Source organism: Mesoplodon densirostris, chromosome 11 (assembly GCF_025265405.1).
Source record: "Mesoplodon densirostris isolate mMesDen1 chromosome 11, mMesDen1 primary haplotype, whole genome shotgun sequence".
Lineage (NCBI taxonomy): Eukaryota > Metazoa > Chordata > Mammalia > Artiodactyla > Ziphiidae > Mesoplodon > Mesoplodon densirostris.
This window is the reverse complement of record NC_082671.1, coordinates 12564601-12589508: the sequence shown is the minus strand read 5'-3', so window position 1 is coordinate 12589508 and position 24908 is coordinate 12564601.

The window sequence follows — 24908 nt, the reverse complement described above, 5'->3', positions numbered from 1 at the left end:
CAGTGAGAGGCCTGCGTACCACAAAAAAAAAAAAAAAAAGAAAGAAAGAAAAGAGAGACTGAGATTACAAAACATCCAAACAAAATATTTCCTTGGGATTCTAAGAAGTTGGCAAACTTTTATTTACTTTTAGATTCGACCTTTATATTAGAATGTATCATACATATATACAGGTGCTTTGTAAAGTCCTGATATAGCTTTTTCAAGGTTAATAACTTGGGTTGTAGGTATGACAGAAACACTGTATGTATATTAAAGTCAAAAATTTTTTTCTTTTAAAAAGTGATACCAACTTTAATTCCATAGCCAAAATTTTCCATTATCTTCTTGTGCATGGCCACCATTTGGGTTATTTGTCACGGGACCTGCAATTAGTATATATTGTTATCACTGCATAATATGGTTGTCCAGAGTTTGATAAATTCACTTCTGGACTTCTGCATAGGTTATTTCTATCATAAATCCCAACTAAGTTATTAAACTTCAAGGTGCACAGAGGAAAAAAATAGAATACACAAGGGCTTTAGGAAGGTTCTGAATGTATTTATGTGTATATATGTGTGTGTCCAGTATGTGTATGTGCATGTAAATATTCATGCATGTACAACACATTTTTCTAGTGTGATTTTTTTCCCCTACCCTGTCCTAAGTGGAATGAGGTTAAGCTTGTCATCATCTTTCTTAGACTAAACATTTATACCCTTAAATACTGTTACTAAGCCATCTCTTGGCCTATTCACTGTGCAAAAATTATCTAGTTCTTTCATTTGCCTTCATCCTATTTCCCAAATGTGAAATAACTCCATTCTAGGGGATGCTGTCAAATACATGGCAGGCTTCAGGGGTACAAAAATGGGATTCTCTATTTCAGGAAATAGCACTGAAAGGTAGAATAGAGAAGGATTATTCTTCCCCGGCGTCTTCTAGGAGATGCTTGTATTTATTCAAATATTAAAATGATTGCAGCAATAATGATACCATTTTGCATGTTAGGTGTCATTTGAGAAATTTAAAAACACTTAAAATTTTTGAACAGAACAATGGAATCTGGTTGCTGTGCACTTCAGAAAACTGAAAACTAAAGATTCTTAAAATCCTGGCATTTTTTCTAAAGTGAAAAGTGGTCCCTGCCTTCAACAGTGTACGGGATGTGGCATTTACTGATAAGAGAACCAGAGTGAAGGACCTATTTTCCTGTAAGATTACATTCCAGTTACTGCTCAAGCACATTTTTCATTATACAAATTGTACTTGTGTGATTTTATATCTTTGACTAGTTTTAATATCAGGAATACTTTACTCTCCAGAAAGATTTTAGTAGTACTTTCTCAAAAAAGGGAGACTATTCCAAACAATAAGGTCCTCTTAAATCTGTGTGGAAATGAACAGACTGAAACTTCAGTTCTGCAAGATTACTGCCTAGTAGAAAGTGGAAGGAAGGATCAGCTATATTGATGGGAACTGTCAAGAATTAGTCTGTGGTTTATACATTTGAGGGCCTCTCTGTGTGTATATAACAAGGGCAAAGCGGCCTGAAAGAGGAATATGTTAATTTCACATTGGCCATATATCCTGGATCCCAGATCCCACTTGGGAAGGAGGAGAAGGTATTATCCTTCCCTACTTACGCCCACCGGAAGGCTGAGATGTCTCTGGGCAGGACTATGGAGAGAGCAGGAATGAGAGAGTGAGGAACAGTTGTGTGTTTTCCCACTTCTGGATGAGCCCCACTTCTGTGAACTTGGTAGGGGTCCACAATAAGTTGCACGGAGACTTTGCTGAAAAGAAGGGATGTATATGGGAGAAGTGAGGTAAGGACTCATGTTTAATAAACAGCTGTAAGAACATCGATGTATTCACTTTCCTCCCTAAAAAGATGAGAGGAAGTTGAGATAAACGTTAAGCAAGGGGAACTCCGTGTCAAAATCTACTTCCCATGATGCCTAAATACCTTATTCTCAACTGCCTTATGATTAGTCTTAACCTTCTCATCCCATTTGAATATTCTGCAAGCTTTTTCTTGGTTCAAAGAGATCGTTAGAACATATTTGGTACCATAAAGCTATTGAAGCTTTCCTTTTGCTCTTATAAAATGATATTAAAATGAAAATGACCTCTCTCCTGCTTCCACTCTTGTACTGCCCACTCTTTTTTTTTTTTTTTTTTGCGGTACGCGGGCCTCTCACTGTTGTGGCCTCTCCCGTTGCGGAGCACAGGCTCCGGACGCGCAGGCTCAGCGGCCATAGCTCACGGGCCCAGCTGCTCCACGGCATGTGGGATCTTCCCGGACCGGGGCACGAACCCGTGTCCCCTGCATCGGCAGGCGGACTCTCAACCACTGCGCCACCAGGGAAGCCCACTGCCCCCTCTTAACCAGCAGCTTGCTGCTAGTGCTGCTGAGTTTCCTCTCAGTGAGCATTTATTTCATGGCTGAGGAGTAACTTACACACATTGGAGCTTGGTAACAACCCATCAAATCCCTAATTTTCTTAACTCATAATTTTTAATCCATGCTCCTGAGCAAGAGTGGTGCTTCTTCAGTTAAAAGGAAAAAAAATCCAATGAGTATATTTGTGAAGTGTTTATTTGTAGATCAGAATTTTATTTATATTCCATCATAATGAATAGGGAGTTTTGGGTAAACATAATATTTAAAACAATCAATTATTTCAAGGAACTTGCCCGACTTACCCTATCCTATGTCTCCTTGTCTTCCCCAAACCTAATGTGACCTGAGTGATATAGGCAAGACGTGGACAAATAAATCAGAGAGAAAAAAAATCTAGCCTGCCTTACAGCTTTCTGGATTAAATATAATGAAAACCTTTATTTCTTCTGCTAAAGGGAGATATAAGATATTAGGAAAGACTATTTTAGGCAAGATAATATTGTGTTTTATGTGCTTTTAACCTGAGAGTTCTTTTTAAAATTGTTGTTAATTCCACTTCTCTAAGGAATAGGGAGGAAGCAATCCGTAGACATGTTTTCTAGGTGGGGTGAATGCCTCAGAGGCTTAGGCTGAAGGACACAGACTAGAGAACCATTCATTTGGCTGAAAGTAATTCATTTCTTCTTCTGGACCTGACAGTCTCTGAACACAGCTGGTCCAATCTTCTCAGGTCTTCAGTTAGGAATGCTGAGAGATTTCATGGGCTAGCAAGGCATGTCCAGCATTGGGCAGGAATTTGAAGCTCCCAGTTCAAAGCTGGGACTGATAACCTGGCAGCTGTTTTCCTGCTTTTCTCAACAGGGCAAGAAGCACAGAGAGAACCTATTGTTTCTAGAGGGCTAGGTAAAACAACATGGGCTCTTGCCTCTTTTCTTTCTGGTGTTTCTCTTGGTCACTGTATGCTTACATCCAGGACTTTTTGAAGGTGGAAGGATAAAAGAGAAGTGAATGAGAGGACTTATTAGGCTGAATGGAAGTGAAGTTAGTTCACAAAGGGAGGAATGCCTTTAAGCTGACATGAAAAAACCTTTCTTCTTTGTCTTCTTTTCCTTGATTCTGAATAACTTTGGGGCTCAAGGGAAAGCACAAGAGAGTGGAAGAAAGGTTTCTGCCAGTGCACCCCTTTCCTAGGAGGAAAGAGACCGGGGTGGTTCTGTCCAATTCTTCATCTGAAAACATCCTAAAAGTAAAAGTAGGCAAAACCGCTTTCCTCAGTCCATTAACTAAAACAGTGCCAGGGCCAGATTTTCTATCGACCCTTTTGGAAAAATGTCATATACTGTTCTATTGTTAAAAATGATTTTTTGTTTGTTTTTCAAGCATGACTTTAATAATTGATCATGGCTAACAATCCTAAATTTGTGACCTTTTTGACACCCTGCTGAAACCTTGTAATTTAGTTTACAAGCCCGGAGCTGTCCTTTTGGCCAACTGTTTTATTTTTGTCACTTGGGTGTTTTCTCATTCTTTTTTAAAATATCAAACCAATATTTACTCTCAAATGTAGAAATGAAAAAAGAGACATGTTATAATGAGTAGATCTGTACATTTATTGTGTGAATTAATATTTCTGTTGGGCTCGGTTGTAATTAAGTTACAGTTGGCTTTTGAACTTTGAGATGGCATTAAAGCATGTGGGTTTCACTTCTTTCATTCGGGAGTTATGCTAAAATTAGTAAGCATACGTAGAATATGCGAAGCTTGTAGAAGACTTTATAACATTCTTTGTTAGTTATTCTTCACATCACATCTGTGTGGTGAGTATAGATTACCAGGAAGATAATATACTCAGACCTGAGAAAATAATTTTTAAGTGACAGAGAGTGATGTTCAGGACCAAAGGATAGTCCCAGCACTCTATGTGCACATTTACACCCTTTTTAATGAATGTATGACCTGGGACCTCAAAGATATCTACAGCTTTGGATACAATTTTATATTATATCTTTATAAAAAATTGAGCCTGAAGTCACCATATAGAGATTAACAAAAGAGTTGAAGAAAATATTGCAGAAAGTTTTTGCTGCAAATTTTTACAATTCTCATGAAACAGGATTCCCTAAAGTGGGAGGGAAGAAGTGTGAGCTCTCAGTGGTGGAATGAAGAGAGTTCCTTCTTCAACATAAATGAGGAAACAGTCCTTAAACAGAGTAGGGACAGGAGAACACAGAGTGGGAGTGAGCTGGGAGAACATCACTCTCAGGGTCAACCATCTCTTCCTGAATTTTCACCTCTTTCAGATTCTCTTAAAATGAGCACAAGGAAAGAAAAGCCAAGTGGTGAGAATAAATAAAACCCTAGAAAATATAGAACAAGCTTCCATACATGTCTTTCTGTGCCACATGCATAGGGACAAGTCTTCTGAAAGATGCTCTGAATACCCAACATGTGAATTTTTATTTTAAGCACAAGAAGAACTTTACCATAATCTGGTCCTTGAATGGTGTGGTTCTTTGCATATGTTTAATTTAAGAAAAGAAATACTAAAATGGAAAATTTTCCAAGTAGGGGAAGAAGAGATTAAGTCTTGGAAGCGATCTTGGAATAAAATTTCATGAGAATGGAGGGAGTTCTGCTGTTCAGAAATTAACAATATTTTTGAAGAAAAATTTTACATGTGTAACTAGCAATACATTTTGAAGGACTGATTATTCAAGTACAAAAAAGTTGACAAAAACACTCAATCAATTTTTTAAAGTTTTTTTTTCTTTTTTCTTCTGAGCTTAAACTAAATTCAGTTTAGTTTAAAGACCCGCTGATTTTGCTGTGTCATTGCAGTTAGTGGAATTTTTGTGTTGTGTGATTCCATTATAATCCATATGTCACCATGAGCTAGAGTAAATGCATTTATTAGCATCTATAACATATTAAATGACCACAGAATTAAAGTCCAATGTTGATAAGTATTGATCCACTATTGAGTTAATATAAACCATTATGATATATATAACATAAGCTTCGCCTCCAAAAACTATAGAAATTGGATTAAATAATATAGCTGTCTTTTTCTAAGGTGAAAGTATGAAAAACTTGGGATGCAGTCATTAACTGCATTTCTGTTTCCACTTAGGCATATAAGATCTGTGTTATTAACTATAGGGCAGCCCATATGAGAATATGAGTGAATTAGTATAACTTATCACTGAGTAGAGTCAACAATTCAAGTCTTTATCTGCCCTTTGGTGGGATTTTGCAAATAACAAACATCCTACATAACTTGGTTCCATGCTAAGCAGTTTAAACTTTATCCTGTAAGTGATGAGAGACAGTTAAAGAATTTTAAAGCGGGAGATGTCTTGATCAATGTATATTCCTAGGAGATCCCTCTAATGTAGTGTGCTGGGTGCATGGGACGGAGTCAAGTCTGGAAGTTGGAAGAACAATTACTAGCCTATTGCAACAGCTCAGGGCTAAGCTCTGGAGAGCTTGGAATGAAATCGTGAGGGTAGAGAACGAAAGGATGAGATGGATTCAAGAGATATTTATGAGGGATGAATTAGAGTGAGAGGTGTGAGAGAGGGAGAAGTCGGATTCAGCTTCAAAATTTCAGCTTGGACAATTGGGTAAATGCTCATATTACCCACAGTAGGGAATATAGTAGTGGAAGCAGACTTGGCAAGAGAAGAAAGAATATGGATAAGTGTAGAAATATTGAGTGTGCAATGTCTGAAAGACAGCAGTCTCCTAGGCAGCGGTCTCCAGTGCATTTGAAAATGTGGCTCTCAAGTCCAGAAGCAAGGTTTGGCCTAGGATACAGATTCAGAAATCATTGTTGTACAGTTGGTGCTGGAAACCATGGAAGTAGATGAGATCGACAGGAAGTGCTTCTGCAAAGGTCATAGTGTTGCTTCAGTGAATTTCCTAATGCAGGATTTTTTCCATAATAAGAATGAAGCTTCAGAAAGCACAGGGAATTTCTCAAGATGAGGCTATTGTTTCTTTAACTTTGAAGCGGTCGATGACTACTGCATCAGGCAAAAGAGATAGTTAACATTGTGGCAAGAAGGAACATGGCTCTTTCCTCAACAGTGCTCAATCACTGTGAATTTTTAATTTATTTCTCTTTCTAGTGAGATCTTTGCCAGGATGTTTCTAGCACGCCTGGTGAAAGTATTGCCCAGTAATGTATTCCTGGAATAACAGTGTGGATTTAGTCTGTTAGGTGGTACTATAAAGCATATGATCTCTGCTCCGTGGAAAGCTCCCACAGATAAGGCTTTTTCTGCACTATATTTGCTAACTTTACAAAAGCATAAACCCAGCTCCAACCTTACTCAACTTCTATAACACTGGTCAGCCTGGGTAATTCAAAGTCAAAATACTAAAGTCACATTGCAAGGAAAGTTGGGCTTGATCAAAATTTCACTGAATTGCAAATAACTTAGGGCAATGTGAATTTTCTGGGAGTTTATGGTAGTTGGAAATTTCTGTAAGTGCTTCTGTGATAAATATTTTAAAATATTTTAATAGGAAAATCTTGAAATTTAAGATTTTATACTAGGGTAAATGTGCAAAATAAATGTGATGGCTATAATATGAATATACAAATGTAAGGAGAATAATTATGGATAAAGTTAATATTTCTTTTCCATAGAATGATTGGCCAAAAAAGAGCAACAAATCATTTGCACACAGGATGAATAGTAAATCAATAAGCTTGATGAGAGCTGCAGAAAAATACATTAAAAGAGATGCTCATAGGAGATGCTCCTTCTTATATGTTATATAAACAAATATAAATAAAATAATAAAAACCATGTTTGCAGGGCAGTCGAGAAAGAGGTGCAAGTAAGATTTTGCAAACTCCTAAAATCTTCCTAGAGAAAATTGGAAATGAAAGCAGTAAATGTGATAGTGCTCAGTGATCAATAATCCCACTTTTGGGAATACATCCCAAGTAAATATTTCTAAGAGAAAAAAATGTATTTTTTATATCTAGCTGTATCAGTAGCAAATTATTCATCCTACTGAAAAACTGGAAACAAAATTTAAGGAATAGATTAGCAACTTATGACCTTTACCTTGATAAATGTATGACTTATGTAGATACCTAGAAAATGATATAAAAAGTAGATTTAAATGAAAAATGAATAGAGGTTACATAATCACATATATTACAACTACATAAAAATGAAATATATACATAACTATCTATAAAAATCAAAACCAATGACATAAACAGCTAGTGTTTTAAAATCAAGGTATAGGCTAAAGAGTTATTTTAATGTAAAAGTAATTTAAAATACTAATACAAAAGAAAAGATTTTTGAATCTTTATTAATAATTTTAAATTTAAGTTCCTTTCAAATTAAATGGGATGGTCAATCAATTTTAAGGGTCAAGATAAGACATACAATTGGATGTCCTGCTTAACCAAATTCTAAGAATCTTGGCGTCAAGGGTAAATGTACTCTCTTCTAAAAACTCACAAAATCTATAGCTCCCCTTGTTCTTCCTTTAGATGTTGACATTATTAGATAGTTAAGTTTTTAGCTCTAACATTTATCATGCCATCAAATACGATTTCAAAGTACAGGAAAACCTCATTAATTTTGACCTTACTAAGTTGAAATTTGTGCTAATTTAGGGAAGATGTGCTTCAGTTCTTTATGTATTAGCGTCCAGTTTTATTAGATCTGGCAAACTTTCCTGTGGCCAGATTCCCTGGGAGAGCAGATATTCTGAAGACTACCCCCTTCAATCTCCCTTATATCTTGTCTGTCTGAAATTACCTTTATAATGTAAGGCTTTGTTATCAAGTAGCACAAAGATATCCCTGGGGGCAGTCCTCTGAACCCCAGAGGTTACAGTCCAGATACTTCCAAGAAGTTGTGTTTTTTTTTTTTTTTGCAGTATGCGGGCCTCTCACTGTTGTGGCCTCCCCCGTTGCGGAGCACAGGCTCCGGACGCGCAGGCTCAGCGGCCATGGCTCACGGGCCCAGCCGCTCCGCGGCATATGGGATCCTCCCAGACCGGGGCACGAACCCGTATCCCCTGCATCGGCAGGCGGACTCTCAACCACTTGCGCCACCAGGGAGGCCCAAGAAGTTGTGTTTTGTTTGATCTATATGGTGTGTGTGTGTGCTCCTCCCAGAATTTGAAAGCTTTCAGATAGAGCACCATAGCCCCCACCATCCTTACATCTGGCTACTTCATACATTTGAGTTCTCACTTCTTTAACTGTTAAGATTCTTCCATAAAACCATTTCGAAAAATTCCACATTTTTTTCTTCCGTGATCTGTGGAATAGTATTTCCTATCAGAGGTGCTCATTGTCACATGCATTCTGCTACTTTGCTTATGTTTATTAACACTCCATGGACACAACCTGGTTTCTTAATGAAACTGTAACTCCTTGAGGGCAGGGACAGGTATTAAAATTTTTTGTATCTTCTGTAGTGCCTAGTAGGATATCTTTAGTCTAGGTGTTCCATGACAATTGAATGATTGGCTAGTAGATAACTGAGGATAAATAAAGATCCTAATATCAGATAGAATGATACTACTCATGTGCTTTAAAGTTTTCAAAGCATATGGATTAGGTCTTGGATCTTTTCAGTCTCCCTGGACAGGAATAAGAGTGGTAACAGGGAACAGCATGAACACTCTGGATTCTGAGACAGGAGATAGAAATTAAGATATATAAGTATACATGCTTATCCAAAGACATTTTAAATTAGTGCTTTCACTTTGACTTTGAGTTTTCAGACTCAAATGTCTAATTACTGGTTGTTAGGAGAGGAAATAGTTGAGGAAGTAGATATCACTGCTGCTCACAATATTTATGGCTCCACTCCTTCTAGATAAGATTATACTTCCTTGCCCCCTCGAAGCTAGGCTTGGCCACAGGCTAGTTCTGACTGATGAGCTGTGAACAGAAATGAGATGCATCTCTTTTAGGACAAAACATTTAACAGCCAGCTCAAGGAATGCCATCCCTCTCCTTCCTTATGGCTGCTATCTTAGTGGCACACATTGCTGTGGAAGTGACGTAAGATTGAGGCAAGAGGGAATGTTTTGTCAACACATGGAGAGCTATGTCATGAAGGGTTGCTTGAATCTGCAGTGGATTTTGAGCATGCAGGAAGTGATCTTTGGTTGTGTTAAGTCTCTGTGGTTTGGGGTCCCTTTACTGCAGCATAACCTTGACTACCCCGACGAACATAGTTGGGACTAGGGCCTAACACGTTGAAGAGCCTTTAATGACTGATTCAGGAGTGTAGTCCTAAGAGCCAAGATTGCCTGTGTTCATATCCAAGCATCACCGCCACTTGTGCAAGTTCCTTGATTTCTTAGTTCCTTGGTTTTCTTATCAATAATATGGGATAATAATAGCACCAGCTTACAGGGTTGTTGTGTGGATGAGCAAGTTAATTAATTAGTACAAAGCACGTAGAACAGTGCTCAGCGCGGGTTATTTTTAACATTATTACTAGTCAGAAAGTTCCTTAAGATGATGGCTAAATTTGGTGTCTTTGGTTTCTTACCACCAAATCTGCTTTTCCTGTATCCTCTATCTTAGTGGCATTGCGACACTTCAGTTAGTCATGCCCAGAAACGTGGAGTATTCTTATCATGCTCTGTCTGTCAGTTGCTATATTCTGGCGATTTAATTTTGGCAACATAAATAAATAAACACAGTTGTATGATCTCTCAAAAATATATTCCCTCTTCTCTCATTGCCACTGTCGAAATTCATTACCACTGCCTAGAGTATAACAATGGCCTCCTAATTTGCCTGCATCCAATATTTGGCAAGCAAAATTATCACAGTAGAAAGAGCATGCACCCTGACCTTTTTGCCTCATGACCTGAACTTGAACCCCAGCTCTAGCTCTTGCTAGCTGTGAGATTTGGGGAAATTTACTTAATCTCAATATGGTTTTTTTTTCATCTATATAAGGGGTTACCAATATTTACTTCATAGGATTATTGAGAGATTATATGAGATTTTTTTTTTTTTTTTTTTTTTTCAGTACGCGGGCCTCTCATTGTTGTGGCCTCTCCCGCTGCGGAGCACAGGCCCCAGACGCACAGGCTCAGCGGCCATGGCCCACGGGCCCAGCCGCTCCACAGCACATGGGATCCCCCCAGACCGGGGCACGAACCCGTGTCCCCTGCATCGGCAGGCGGACCCTCAACCACTGCACCACCAAGGAAGCCCTATGAGATTGTTAAGGTAAAACACTCAGTATATAGTTGGGAATCAATCATTCTTAACTTGATATTTTTTTCCTCCATTGCACCTGGCCCATATTATTGCCAACATTATTTCCCAAAAGTCTAGGCCAGATTAAATTCCTCTCATAGAATGTAAAATAAGATGAAGATTCCTTAGTATGGAATTCAATAGGCTCCAGAACCTACCTCGATACTTTTACTATATTCCTCCTTGGACTTTGCATTCCATTGCTTGCTATTACTTGAATGTGTCTCTGAGATTCTGCCTGTGCTTTTCCTTCAGCTCAGAAGGAAATTGTTAGAATGGTCTAACCCCATGCTGACTACAGTTAATGATGCTGTATTGTAGATATGAAAGTTGCTAAGAGAATAGGTTTTAAAAGTTCTTATCACAAGAAAAAAATAACTATATATAGTGATAGATATTAACTAGACAATGTGGCGATCCTTTTATTGCAATATATGCAAATATCAGATCATTATGTTATACACCTGAAACTAGTATAATGTTATATATCAATTATATCTCAATAAAAAAGAGTCTACTCCTTTTAAGTTCAGAACTAGTACCGCATCCTCTGAGGTGCAAGATTTCCTTTATTCCTCTGTATATCAGTTAACTATTGCCATAAAATTGCTGTACCCTAAGCCACCCCAAAACTCAGTGGCTTAAACCACCAAGCATTTATTGTCACAGATCTGTGGGTTGGCTGAAGATTGTCTGAAGTAGGCTGGGCTCAGCTGGGGTGTCTCAGTTTACTCGGCATGTCTCTTCTTCCCTCCCAGTACAAGCACGTTAGCCTAGATATGCTCTTCTTGTGGCAGTGGCAGAGGTTTGAGAGCTCAAGCAGGAATGTGTAGACTTCTTGAGACCTACATCTGGAACTGACACTCCATCAATTCTACCTCTTTCTATTGGTTAGAGCAAGTCACACTGCCAAACCCAAAGTCAAGGTGTAAGCAAGGATGTCCCTGCCATAACGGAAGGGGCACTGCAGAGTTACATGGTGGAGGGTGTGGTTATATGAAGAGATGAAGAATTGGGGCTGCTAAAGCAATCTTCCACACTCTGTTGGAATGAATAGGTCTTACTTCTGAGGTCTTAGCATCTTACTTTTATCTCTATCATAGGGGTCAAATAGATCTGCATTTTATTGTTTCTTTGCTTACATACTGTTCTCCTTTATTTAGACTGCTAACTTTTTTTTTTTTTTTTTTTGCGGTACGCGGGCCTCTCACTGTTGTGGCCTCTCCCGTTGCGGAGCACAGGCTCCGGACGCGCAGGCTTAGCGGCCATGGCTCACGGGCCTAGCCGCTCGGCGGCATGTGGGATCTTCCCAGACCGGGGCATGAACCCGTGTCCCCTGCATCGGCAGGCAGACTCTCAACCACTGCGCCACCAGGGAAGCCCTAGACTGTTAACTTCTGGAAGGCAGGGATGTGTTTTACTTATTCTAGTTTTTCCAACAATATTTAGCACTCTCCTTCACACATGGTCAGTGTTTGGTTAATGTTTTTTGAATTGGCATTTTAAAATTTGGAGTAAAGTAGCTAACTTAGACAAGTATGTTATGATTTCACAAAAAGAAACTCGTGAAATGTTTTTGTTCAAAGAAGAATTTCAGGAATGGCTCCTAAATACAGGCTAAAGCATTTTTCTCTACAGTCGTTAAATTATACATGAATCAGTGCTCACAGATATCTACCAATGGATAAAAGAAAAAATTTGCAAAGAAGGAAATTTGGAAGGGTTTATGAATGTATTGGGTTGGCCAAAAAGTTTGTTCGGATTTTTCCGTAAGCTGTTATGGAGAAACCTGAATGAACTTTTTGGCCAGCCCAATATTAGTAAACATGAATGAAGGGAAAGAGATATTTGTGAGATGTGGGAGAATATACATTTTAAAGTTTTAAAAAAGGACTTTATTTTTACAGGTTAAGAATAAGTACACCATATAGTTGTGGCTTGCTAAATACCGTCATCAAAAAAAGCATTTATTAGTATTCACTGATGATCAGCTGTTACACTGGAGACTGTAAAAATGATGATTATTTAACTCTATCATTCCTTCAGCATTTATTAGCTAGAATGTTTGTGAAGAAGAACTTTTTTTCCCTCCACCCACCACCATTCTCTTTGGACTAAATGGAGTCTCTTTTTATTCAATGTGTCATAATCAATAATGATCATTTTCTTTTTTTATGCTAAAATAGTCCCAAATTTGGTCAATTGGACACCCTTTAAGTTGGATTCTCTGTCCTTTGGACATGTCCCCATTAGTTTTAGAGCATATCCTGCTTTCAAACCAAACAAGATGCTCTGGGCTCACCTTTCATTTTCCCTGACTCAGCCTGAACTCAGCCATTTTGCCAAGGATCCCTGGTTACTTTGAGTGGAGAATGGTATTTAGAAGCCAGGATCTGGGTGCTAGGTGTGCTTATTGTTACTGGGGTGTCACTGCTTGCTTTTAGTTCTTTTTAGTGGATAGAGCCTATATACATATATATAATTTTTTATTTCTGTTCATAATTACTGCACTAATACCACTACCAACAATAAACACTAGATGTGAAGTTTAAGATTTCTTTTTAATACTCTTTGTCCTTAAGTTATTAGGAAACAGGAACATGGGATCATAGTCTCAAATTATCACCCAACATATTACTTAGCAATTACAAAGAGGAAAATATACCTTTATGATTGAGAGATCTGTTAGATACCCCCTAAATCAATGATTAAATTTGGCATCATCAACAATGGGACACGCTGGCATCATGTATCTCCTAATACATGCATTGGAGAAGTTCACAATATCACCTTGCCAAAAATGTTTATCCTTAGTCTATTCATGGGCACAAAAGTCAGACCATTCCAGATTGTGAAATATTTTGCAAGATAACTGGCCCAGATTCTTCAAAAATGTCAATGTCATGAAAGACAAAATAAGGTGGAGGGACTATTCTAAATTAAGGGAGATTAAAGATATAAGATAACCAAGCCTGATAAAGGACATTTACAGGACAACTGCAAATGAATATTGATTTAAGTATAATTATGATGTGCATATATTGGAGAATATGAGGGTAGATAGGAAGTGTGCTTATATGTGGTACATTAGTTTTTGCTTTTGAAAAAGAGGCAAACCCTTATCTTCCATAGTAGGATACCAATAGATAATGAATAAATTTAAAAAATTAAGACGTAGACGTGTAAGTGTGTCATTTTGAGCTGGGATGGCTAGCGCCAACAGCTTCAATTAGATGAGCTAAAAGTGGTGGCCTTTAGTGAGTGGGAAACGGTGGTGATGGGAGGTCAGGGGACTGCTGTTGAGCTATTTTGAGCATCTTAAACTCTTTGCTTATATAACTTTGAGAAAACTAAAATCTAAATTTAAAAAGAAAATAAACCTCAATTTTAAAACAAAATGAAAAAAATGAGTGGATGTTATGAAGAAATACAGAGGAGAGAGAAGTTGGAGCCAGGCTGTGAAGGAGCCCACCTGTCAGGGGAGAGTTTGAACTAAATCCCATTAGTGGGGGGCCTGTTGAGAAGTTCAATCAGGGTCATCATAACGCAGCTCTTACAGCGGCAGAGAAAATCCTTCTTTAAATACTTACTCATCTTCTAGGTCCTCTTAGAAGTCATTCATTTATTTACTCATTCAGGCACTGCCCTGGGTGTTGGGAATGTTGCCGTGAACAAAATGGACCAGGCCCTGCCCTCGTGAAGCTTATGCTCCATCCCTCTCAGGCTAATTATGCAGATTTGGGACATGTGAACCACCCTTTGCCTCAGGTTGCGCCTCAGAATTCTCTCAAAGCGCTGGTGTGTGTGTGTGCATGCGCACGCACACACACACACACACACCCTAATGAAATCATCTTAATTCACATGATTTCACATTAATTTCACATTTATTTTGTGGGACCATTGACTCCACACGTGATCGTCTCACACCCCTGTGACTCCGTGTTCTCTCAACAGCCTGCCCAGGTCTCCCTGTGGCCTCTTCCTTCCCTCAACTCTGGCAGGAGATCCCGAAGCTGCTTTGTCATTATTTCCTTTAACTGGGCTCCACATAAGGTCTCTTGGTGGCGAATGGGGAGGGTGCAGGGCGATGGGAGCGGAGGGGGCAGAAGAAGTGGGCAGAAGCCACTCTCAGGAAAAGCTCCTCCGTGTGATAAAGGGACTCTCTGCAGGGGCGTGAAAAAGAGGTGGTATCTGCCTGGAGGTTGATGACAGCGACGGCTCCAGGAGTAAAGAGCCACATGGAAGGAGGCAGATGCTGAAGTGGAAAAAGAATATGGGGGGCGGGCACTGACACACGGCTCACAAAGGAAAACGTTAAGAAGTTTCAGAGAAGAGCGTGAAGTGACAAGAGAGAAGGGAACTGGTGAGAGGAGAATTACAAAGTTTATCTCCATTTTGTTTTATCATTCACATCATTATCTGACCGCCTCTGGTAATACGATGTTTCCAAATGCCTTCAGATAGCGACAGTGTCTCATCCACATTGTCTGTAGTAAAAGAAACTGGGGCACATTTCTCAAGAAGCTTGAACAACCTGGCACTGAAACATCAGAAGAGTGCATCTTCTTTTCCCCATAATGGTGAGACTAGAGATGTTCCCCCACCCCCACCCACACCGTGCTTAGATGGAAAAAAGAAAAGAAGAAGAAAAAGGAGACCTTTCCAGGTGGAAAAAAAGCAAGATTCTAAAGGATTTGTTAAAAAAAAAAAACACCAAAAACAGCTGGGTCAGATACACTGTTGTCATATCTTTGCTATGTTGGAGGAGGGGGAAAAACAATAAGGCAGTGCCAACTCTAACCGTGCTTAATAGGGGGTTATTTCCACTCGGGGTGTGTTCTCGCAGGAGTTGAGTGCTGCTAGAAATAACACCATGTGGATCCTTCCCTTTCTCTGTTACAGAGAACTCCTACTATCTCATCACATCTCCTGCTTTCTAGATTCAATCTTCTTTCTGAAAGTCTTATTTATTCCTCCCTTTTTTCTCTCCTCCCTTGTGCCACCATTGTATAATTTGGAAAAGAAAAGGGCCCATTTGGGGGAGTGTGAAAGAAATGTTCCCTTGAGTACACAGTGCAAATGTCTAGGAGTGTATTGTTCACAATATATACACAACAGGCTCAAAAAACTGTAGTGGATAATGAACTTTTTTTCATTGTTGGAGGACTTCACACAAGGGGATGAAGGTTGTTTATCCCTTTGAAAAAAGACTGTCCAAGTTGAATAATTAATATCATTAGGATAAGAACAAAATAGAGATTCTTTTAAAAGAGTAGTGATGGTAGGATCTTAGTATGCTTGTGAGAGTGATTAAAATTGAATGCTCTGCCCGTGTTTCCTGTACACTCCAGTAATAGTAAGCAAAAGAAGATGGATTGGATTTAGCAGAAGGCATTAACATGCGTGTTGTCAACTAAGCCTTTATGAATTATTTTTTCAGAGATGATAAACATTCGAATATTTTCTCTGGAAACCAGGAAGCCTGTTTTACTTGAGGTAACGAGCGGGGACAGACCCACTTTGAAGCTAATGCAGCTTCAGACTCCCAGCCACTCACCTGGGGCCCTTTCTAAGACTGTGGGAGAGGCCCTAATAATGTGTCCAAATGTTTTAGTAGAATTTGCAAAAGTAGCATATTTTAATTGCAAATCACTTAAGATTGCTGTTTCTTTCCACTCCAACTTTCTCTGATTTTCCTTCACGCTGGGTGGCCTTGGACTGGCGGTGAGCATCTTTGAGATGAAGCTAAGAGGAAGTTGAGTAGGGAATAATTTAATTTGGGTTTAGTGAGATATATTTATGCAGCTTGCCTTCAGTTTCCTGTAAAGTTATTGCCAGCTGTCCCAAGGAAAGCTTCCAGGAAAACTCCACCTGCGCCTTGCCCCTACTCACCCAGTATCCTGACATAAAAGTGTCACAGAACATGTGCTCCATGGGTCATCCTCTTGTTCTAGTTGGAAAAAAAGCTGCCCCCCACCTCACCTGAAGTCATTGACCACTTTTGTATTTTGTTGCAGCTTTTTTTCCTTTTACATTTTCTCCCCAATAGAGTATGTGACAACTTAGAATTTTCTTTAAAGAATCAAAGTGTAATGTTTCCCATTAGAAAGCTGCTCGAGCTTTGTAAGATGTGTACATCAATATTAAGGCTCTAAAATTTTTCATAGGCTGGGAAGGGAAACCCGAACATAGAGATGTAGAAAAGTTTATTCAAAAGAGTTGATAAAGCTTGATTGTGCCACTTAACCTGCACTTTGGAAAGACATTCTGGGACATTTTAACAAAACAAGTGAGAAATTACAGACTGCTGTTTGGGACATATTTGAAGAGTTCCTTCTTTTATTATTATCTACATTTATTTATTAAAGAACCAAGAGAAAACTTAGATAATAATTAATGTAATATGAAACAAAAAGATGAAGATTAGCCCTGACATCAATAGAAATCAGTCTGACATTGGGAAGCAAATTGCAACATTTTGTTTTTCAAATTATACCGAAACTATAATTCTCTAAGAAGAAAAGAGAAATTTTGAATAGAAGTAATGAATAGGCTCCTGGATCGTTTGATAATCCAGTTAATGAAGAGGAGTGAGTCATATGTACACATTGGGAAATGATTTAAATTTTTGGTAAGTTTGAGACAAAATACTGACATTGATGAAGATAATGTAAAACTTTATAATACATTGCAAACTGGTTAATGAGTGTCATCAATTCAAGGGATATTTAAGATTAGTCACTGTACAAGAAAACTTGAAACCCTTGAAGCCTTACAATTTATATATAAAAAAATTTGATAAAGGTTTTCCCTAATTCAACAATTCTGAAAAATGTACTACTACCAATAAGTAAGAAATTTCCCCAAATGATCAACAATAAAAAATAATTTTTGAACAACCATGGTAAAGATCAGACTGCATTCTTTCTATTATTTCTATAGAAAATGATATAATAATCATAATGTGAAGAGGTACTCAAAGAGTATGAAGTAAAAAAATGTAGAAAAGCAAGTATTACAGAAGAGTCAAGCAGCAACTAATAAAATATGTTATTTAATTTTAAAAAGTGTTGCATTTATAAGTATCAGAATTCTTCAGTTGTTGTGATGTATTTCCTCATTTTATGTAAGTATTTACTTTCGCATCAAATTTTCTACACTTTTCCTTAAAGAAGGACTCCAAATTGTAAGCTTCAGGCCCTTTCCTTTGGTTTCCATGTTTGATCTGAAATATGCTGTGAGATGAATATACTTCTGTCTTTTTTCTCCAGACAAGGCATAGGCTTTGCATCTGCTGATGGGGCCATGGACCGTTTGCATCTCCTGGGATCCTTTGGGTCAAGTGAGCTGGCAGAATACCTCCAACAGTGTCATTAGCAGCCTCAGGTGAGAGCTTTTATCTCAATAAATAATGCTGTGAAATATAACCCAACATCTTGTCGTGTTAGAATATTTCTTTCTTTGCTGTCTGACTAGGAGTTAGGAAGTGCATATTTGCAACATTGAGAAATGGTGTTTCAAATTTCGTGAATCTGGGTGATCTCCGAAAACAGTTTTATTGAAAGGTTTATGGTCCTTGGAGGCAAAGGTTGTTCATTAGAAGTGCAAGTGAGTGACAGGAAGTCTGAGAAATAAGGAGAGAGGTCTCCCTCATTAAATGGGCACTGGACACCATGGAGAAGAGATACCACCTTCTGCTCACAAGCTGCATGGTCCCTAGAATTAGCTCTTCCAGAGTTGGCAAGACTGCTTGGGAAAGTGGTTTCTAACAGTCATAAAAAATCCTTAATATTTACTGAGACCCCACATGTGTGAATGGCACCACTATTGGAGGAGATCATTAAGAGGATGTGACCAGCAGTTGACCCACGAGTTGGACCCAGGCAATATGAAGACTCCTTACACCCTCCCCTTGTCCTTGGAATGTCCATTTCGCCCACTGTTCCTGCCCTAGGAGCCACTTCAAGGATGCAACCCTGAGAGGATGTATTATTATTATTATTATTTTTTGCAGTACGCGGGCCTCTCACTGTTGTGGCCTCTCCCATTGTGGGGCACAGGCTCCGGGCGTGCAGGCTCAGCAGCCATGGCTCACGGGCCCAGCCGCTCCGTGGCATGTGGGATCTTCCCGGACCGGGGCACGAACCCGTATCCCCTGCATCGGCAGGTGGACTCTCAACCACTGTGCCACCAGGGAAGCCTGAGGATGTATTATTGACACCATCTGGAATGAATATGTGATGGAACCCTGTTAGGGCTGCTATCTAGGTCCAGCAGGTGTGGAGATCTACTCATCTTGCAGCTTCCCAAGACAGCAAGCCTGGTATGTAAGTTCCTTTGCTTATTACAACTGCCACCTACCAATCTGGAGTGGGCTGCCTCTTTCTTTGGTCTCTCCTTGCCCTCTCTGTACTGGGGCCATTTTGAATTGCCCCAGGGGAACTTCTGAGGTTGCCAACCAGCAGCCTAGTGCTGGGAATATATGGATACCTAGATGCTGGTCTGTCTCCCTAAGTAGTTAAACAACTAACTGGGAAGATAAGAGGTATACCGTATATAAGGATAATACCTTTAAGTTTAACCTTATGAAATTGCCTTTTTATTATAAGTTAATAATTAATGGTTATTTCATATGATTAAATACCAGTAGCTTCATACGGTTCAAGATAAATAGCTTGTGGAAGTATTGTTCTCCTTTTGGGCCAGTTCTTCATAATGCAGGACCAGATGTCCAATTTGGTATGTGTAGTATCTCGTGCCTGGGTCATACATGCCAGTGGCATCACCCAGTCATTTCGTGCACATTCCTCTACACATGTCCAAATGCAGAGCGTGGAGTCAGGGGGATGGTGGTGAGGTGCCAGACCTCATTGAAAAATCCTTGAAGTTGTTACAGAAATCAGTTCAGGCTTGGTTGACAGAAAAATATCCTCTGTGGACTTGGAACTTGAGCTAGAAACTGAAAGAGAGGGTGGAGTTAGGGAGAGGGGATCTGAGATCCCATCCTTCTCTCTATACTTGCAAAAGTGAACAGGCAGGAACGGAATTGCTGGGTCCAGGAAAGGAATAAAATAAGAGAATTGGTCCAATTTTGGTGAAGGGGATCAGGGATAGGAAGGGGAGGGTGGACTCTGAGGTTTAAAAAAAAAAAAAGTAGATTAAAGGTCAGCCTTGAGTGAGATTGGATACTATTGTGACGTTAATGGGCATTCCTGGAAAACTCCAGAAGTGTTTCAGGAAAGCCCCACAGGGCCCTTGCTCTCCTTATCCCACACCCCTCCTGGAATCCACATGCTAACAACTGGAAATCTACACGTGGAGTGGTTGAGTTGGCTGTTGTGTGTCAAGGGGCACAGCGATTCAGGGCGCCTCTGCAGTTCTCCAAAGAGGTGGAAGATCAGCCTTACCCTGACTTAGAAAAATAGCTCTACCATTACTGAGACAGAATAATTCACACGTGAACACACTGTATTTGTGTTTTCTTGTAATGCTTATGTGTTTGTGTGCGTGTTAAACATCTTACATTCAAAGATTCGGCCTATCAAAATCGGGAAACATGAAAGAGTTAGTTCAGAGGTATTATGGGTGCTGTCTGGTCTATAGGACCCCATTCTATATAGATCAAAGCACCCAGCTACTAGGTGTGAACACTTCACACAGGATTGTTACCCGTGTGTTTATATGGCTGCTTCTCAGGAATGTGGGTAAGAAGCTCATGATATAACCAGAATGAAAATGCTCCACCACTGTAATATTCTGTATCTCTGAAGAGACAATGGATCTGAATAAAAATGATGCCTACACAATGATATTAATATTAAAAGTAAACAATACTACAGGTGGTGATAAGTACTGTTAAAATAGAAAGCAGCTTAAGACGGAGAGAAATGAATAGATGTTTGCTTTTTACAAGAGGGTGGGTTTGTAAATGCCCTGAAATCTAGTTTTATTTAGGGATAATTCACCTGTCTCATCATCTTCTTCTCAAGGTCTTTAAATAACAGGATCTACTTTAATAGAAAATTCCAAATTCTTCAAACCTTCACTAGCAGTCAGCAAAGCACACACGTAACCTGTACTACACAATTTAGCCCTTAATTACATTTACCTTGCTTTGTTTGCCCCTGTTTTACGCGTCAGCCTCATGGGCTCCAAATAGATCTTAAGCCCCTTGAAGGCAAGAACCCGGCTTTAAACTGCGTCCAGCACATGCCACGTACTTACGAAGCAAAGGCTGATTTATGGAAAATCAAGCAAGGATCTTAAATCTCAAACCGCAGCTCCGCCCTGAAGACGCTTTCCGCAGCGGAGCGGGGCCGCCCGCCGGGGGCACTGTCTCGCTCCCCCGACCCCTTGGCCGCCCTTCCTCGCTGCCGTTCCCCACTGCGGCCGGCAGGAGGCGCCACGGACTCGGTTAAGCGTTCTCCCCCTTCCTACCCCACTTCCCCCAGCACGTGACGTGGGAAGCTGCCTCCGCCAGAGACTTAGCATTAGGAGTGAGGGGGTGAAGGGGTCTGGGGATGGGGTGGGAGGTGTGGAGAAAGAGAACACGCGCGCGCACACACTCTGGGAGCAGGAACATCTCCCCTAGCTTCGCGGGTTTCTCCTCCCACCAGAGCAGTGTGTGAGAGGTAGGGGTGTGTGTGTGTGGGGGGGGGGCACGTTTTTGAGTGTGAGACCCAAATCCAGACCAGGCAGCCTGTGATCTCCCGCCCTGCCCCCGTACCCGGTGATTAATCCCCCGTTTTCTTACTCTCCCCTCCTCCCCCTCCTCCTCTTCCTCTCCCGCCGCCGCGCGGTTGACTTGCCCCCGCCCGCTTCCCCTCCCCCGGCTCCCATCATCACCAGCTGGAATCTGGGCGCCTGCCTCTCCACCCCCCACCTTTTTGGAGAAAGGCAGGTCCCCCACCCCCTTTGAAAAACCACTTCCTTCGGCTTCTTCACCTCTAGGAAATCTCGGGGCTTTGCTCTATCGAAAGTGCTCGGCTGGGTGATTTCTGAGCACCACCCTCCAGAAGTGCTGGCGTCCGGATGCATTTTCCTTTGCTTTGCAAAGAAGAGTCGTGAACTTCAAAACCCTCCGAGACGGATTATTAATCCTGCTTTGCAGGAAAGGAAGACGCTCCATCCTCGGCCACCGGCCACCCCTCTCCGGAGACCCTGCTATCGCCCAGGCTCTCCAAGCCGGTACGTAAATATTCGCCTTGGAGTCTATTGTCTCATTTTGGGGGGGGGGAATGGGGGTGTCAGGAAGATAAAGGGTCGAAGCAGTGGAGCCGTTAACCAACCTGGCATTAAGTAAAGCTCTTAAAGCCTGCAGAGCCCTGCACTTGCTCATTTGGACGTGGCTTTTGAAAAAAGGTTTTTCAGGGTGAAGGGATAGGGCACTCTCCGGTCTTTTTTGGGGGGGTTGGTCCCCTTACCGAGCAGAGAGGCTGGGCATCGGGGCCCCGGGCCGGAGCCACGCGCCGCGACCATCCGTCCAATCGACACGTTTCAGGTGAAGCCCCGTGAGCTGCACAGCAGCGCGGCGGCGGCGGCGTGAGTGTGCGCGGGGGTGAGTGTGAGTGCGCGCTTGGGGGCGCGTGCGTGTGTGCGCGCGTGTCAGTGTGCCCCTTCCAGGGAATGCCCAGTGTGCACCCGGTGCACAATCAGAACCCATTCAGCGCGAGCCCGGGGTGGGAGGAGGCGCTGCTGTTGGAGACGATGGGAAGAGCGAGACAGACATGTCAGCAGCACTGCAGATGGGGCTGGGGGCCGCACTTGCTGGCGAGTTAAGTCGGGGTTGTGTTTCTGCGTGTGAGTGAGTGTGTGTTGCTACGTGGAGCCGCTTCTCCCTCCCTTCCTCCCTGCTTCCCACTTCCCTCCTTCGCTCCCTCCCTCCCTCCCTCCCTCTCTCCTCCTCCATTCAGGTTGGCTTTCCCACCTCGCATCCATGCCTGTCCCAGGAATGGTATAGCCAGACCTTTTCTGAATTATTTATAGACCGGTGCCAGCTGTTTGCAATTCCTCTCGTGTGCACTCTGTGGGAAATGCAGGGTTTCCTCCCCCTTTTCCTTAAAACGAATTGATCTCTTTTTCGGAATGCATTTTTCTCACCCTCTGGGGGACACTCGAATCAAACCTTGACCGCCTCTTTTTCCCCCTTAGGAAGGGGACGCTTTGGAAATGACCATGCTCCACGGAGGGACAGAGCCGGCCCCCAGCTTCTCTACACAGAGCCTCCTCCACTAAAGCTCCAAAAATCAAAAACCGTAATTGCCAGAAGAATCATTAAAAAAAAAAATAGTCCAGCCACTAATCTCACATGCAAACGGAATAATCACTCTGGATTCTGCATTGTGAGCTGCTCTCCATATCCTGAATTACCTTTGAAGTCCATCCTTTTTTTTTTTTTTTCGTTGAATTTGCATCTCTTCAAGACGCAAGATTAAAACAAAATTCACGCTAAATTGGATTTTAAATGATCTTCCTTTTATTTATCCTTCATCTTTCTTATGTGGATATGCAAGCGAGAAGACACGACTGGATATTCCCAACATGCTCACTCCCTTAATCTGTCCGTCTAGAGGTTTGGCTTCTACAAACCAAGGTAGGGCAAATTCTATTTCATTTTCTTCTCACCTGGGGCAGGGATTCCTTGTTTATCTCTCTCTTCAAGTCCCTCAAGTGGATTTTTTTGGGGGAAGAAAAGGTAACAAGATATTCAAATAATGCTGTTTGGGGAAAAAGACTTGTTACAAAGGGGGAAATCTCCCACGTTATTTCTTTTCCTTCCTCATCTAACAGGTTTTGGGTTTTTTGGAGGCAGTGGGGGTGGATGTATGTAGGGACAGATGTTGGATGGCATAAGGGTTGGGAGACCTGTGTGATTTTCGAGTTAAATAGCCATTTATTCACCCCAAGCTAAAGCTCTGATTTTTTTATGGGAATCGAGAAAGCTTTTTCTTTTTTTCAGGCTGGTTTTTCCCCTTTGCCACTTCCATGTCTCTCTAGCTCCTGTCTCTACCTTCCTAGGTATCCTTCTCATGCCTTTTAAAAAATGAAATAATGAATGAGATTACTGTGGCTATTGACCCGAAGTCCACTTGCTGTCTAAATGCTGACCCTGGGCCCAGAGATCCCGGGAGGCCTACTGCAGAGGGACAGGTCTAGGTGGGGAATCAGGCTGGCCTCAGAACACCTGGAATTGGAGGATGCTGCAGGTTAAGAGGACTTAAATCTTTAGCTTGGAAAGAAGGAATTCTGTCAGTATTCTGCTTTTTAATTCGTATTTTTTTGTGTGCTATTATATTTGAGCTATAAATTTCTCCTTCTGTCTGCACATCTATTTATACCCACACATCCTCCGAGCAAACTGTTACTTCCCCACTCTTGCAAAATGGCTATCTTGCAGAGTTCTAAAATGCTGTGTGTGTGGCAGGGGTGCAGAATTCGACATGTGAGTCTTTGTGTTAAACAAAGAGATGTGCCGTTTGCATGTGTTAGCCTTGGACCCTCCAAAGAGAATTAATACTTACATTTTTCTCCCTCTCAGCAAATTCTACAGCATGTGCAGTGTGGCTAGGTGGTATATTCATGCACTTGAAAAGAGAAATAGCAGGAGAAATGGAAAAGACTTAGCTAATGGCTCTTCAGCTAGTCGCTCATGCAATCCAAGACAACTCTGAGGAGATCAGGTCGCCCACGGGCTGCAGGGCCAGGTGGTGAGCTGGTTACTCGTCACCTTGTCCACTGACCGTAGGTCCCCAAACTCCGAAGGCACCCAAGGGCAGGAATCAGGTTGAGATCAAGATCTTCAAAACAATGTGGCAGAATCACTAGCACCAATAATCTTCCTGAAAGTATTCTCCCCCTAAATCTTTTCTCCAGTATTTTTTTTTATAATACTTTGAAACCATCCAAAATACTAAAGGGATATTGGGGAAGACGTTGAAGGTCCTTGTCACTCAACATCGTGGTGGAAGAGAGTTCTTCATTGTCCAGAAAGGATGGATAGCATCCGATTCACTACTCCCCTCCCCCAGGTCTCATTCTCCTGAGCGTTTCTTGCTTCAGCACTCATCTGTAACCATGGTGTCATCAGAGTGGCGGTTGGGATCCCACTTTGAGCCGTGCTCACCACATCTACAGATAGCTGACATGATCCAGTGTGTGCTCACCTGAGACACCTGAGCTCATTCCCCATCTGCTGCTACTTCTTCAAGTGGGAGGATGAACTCTGAATTTGACTTAAAAATAGAACCG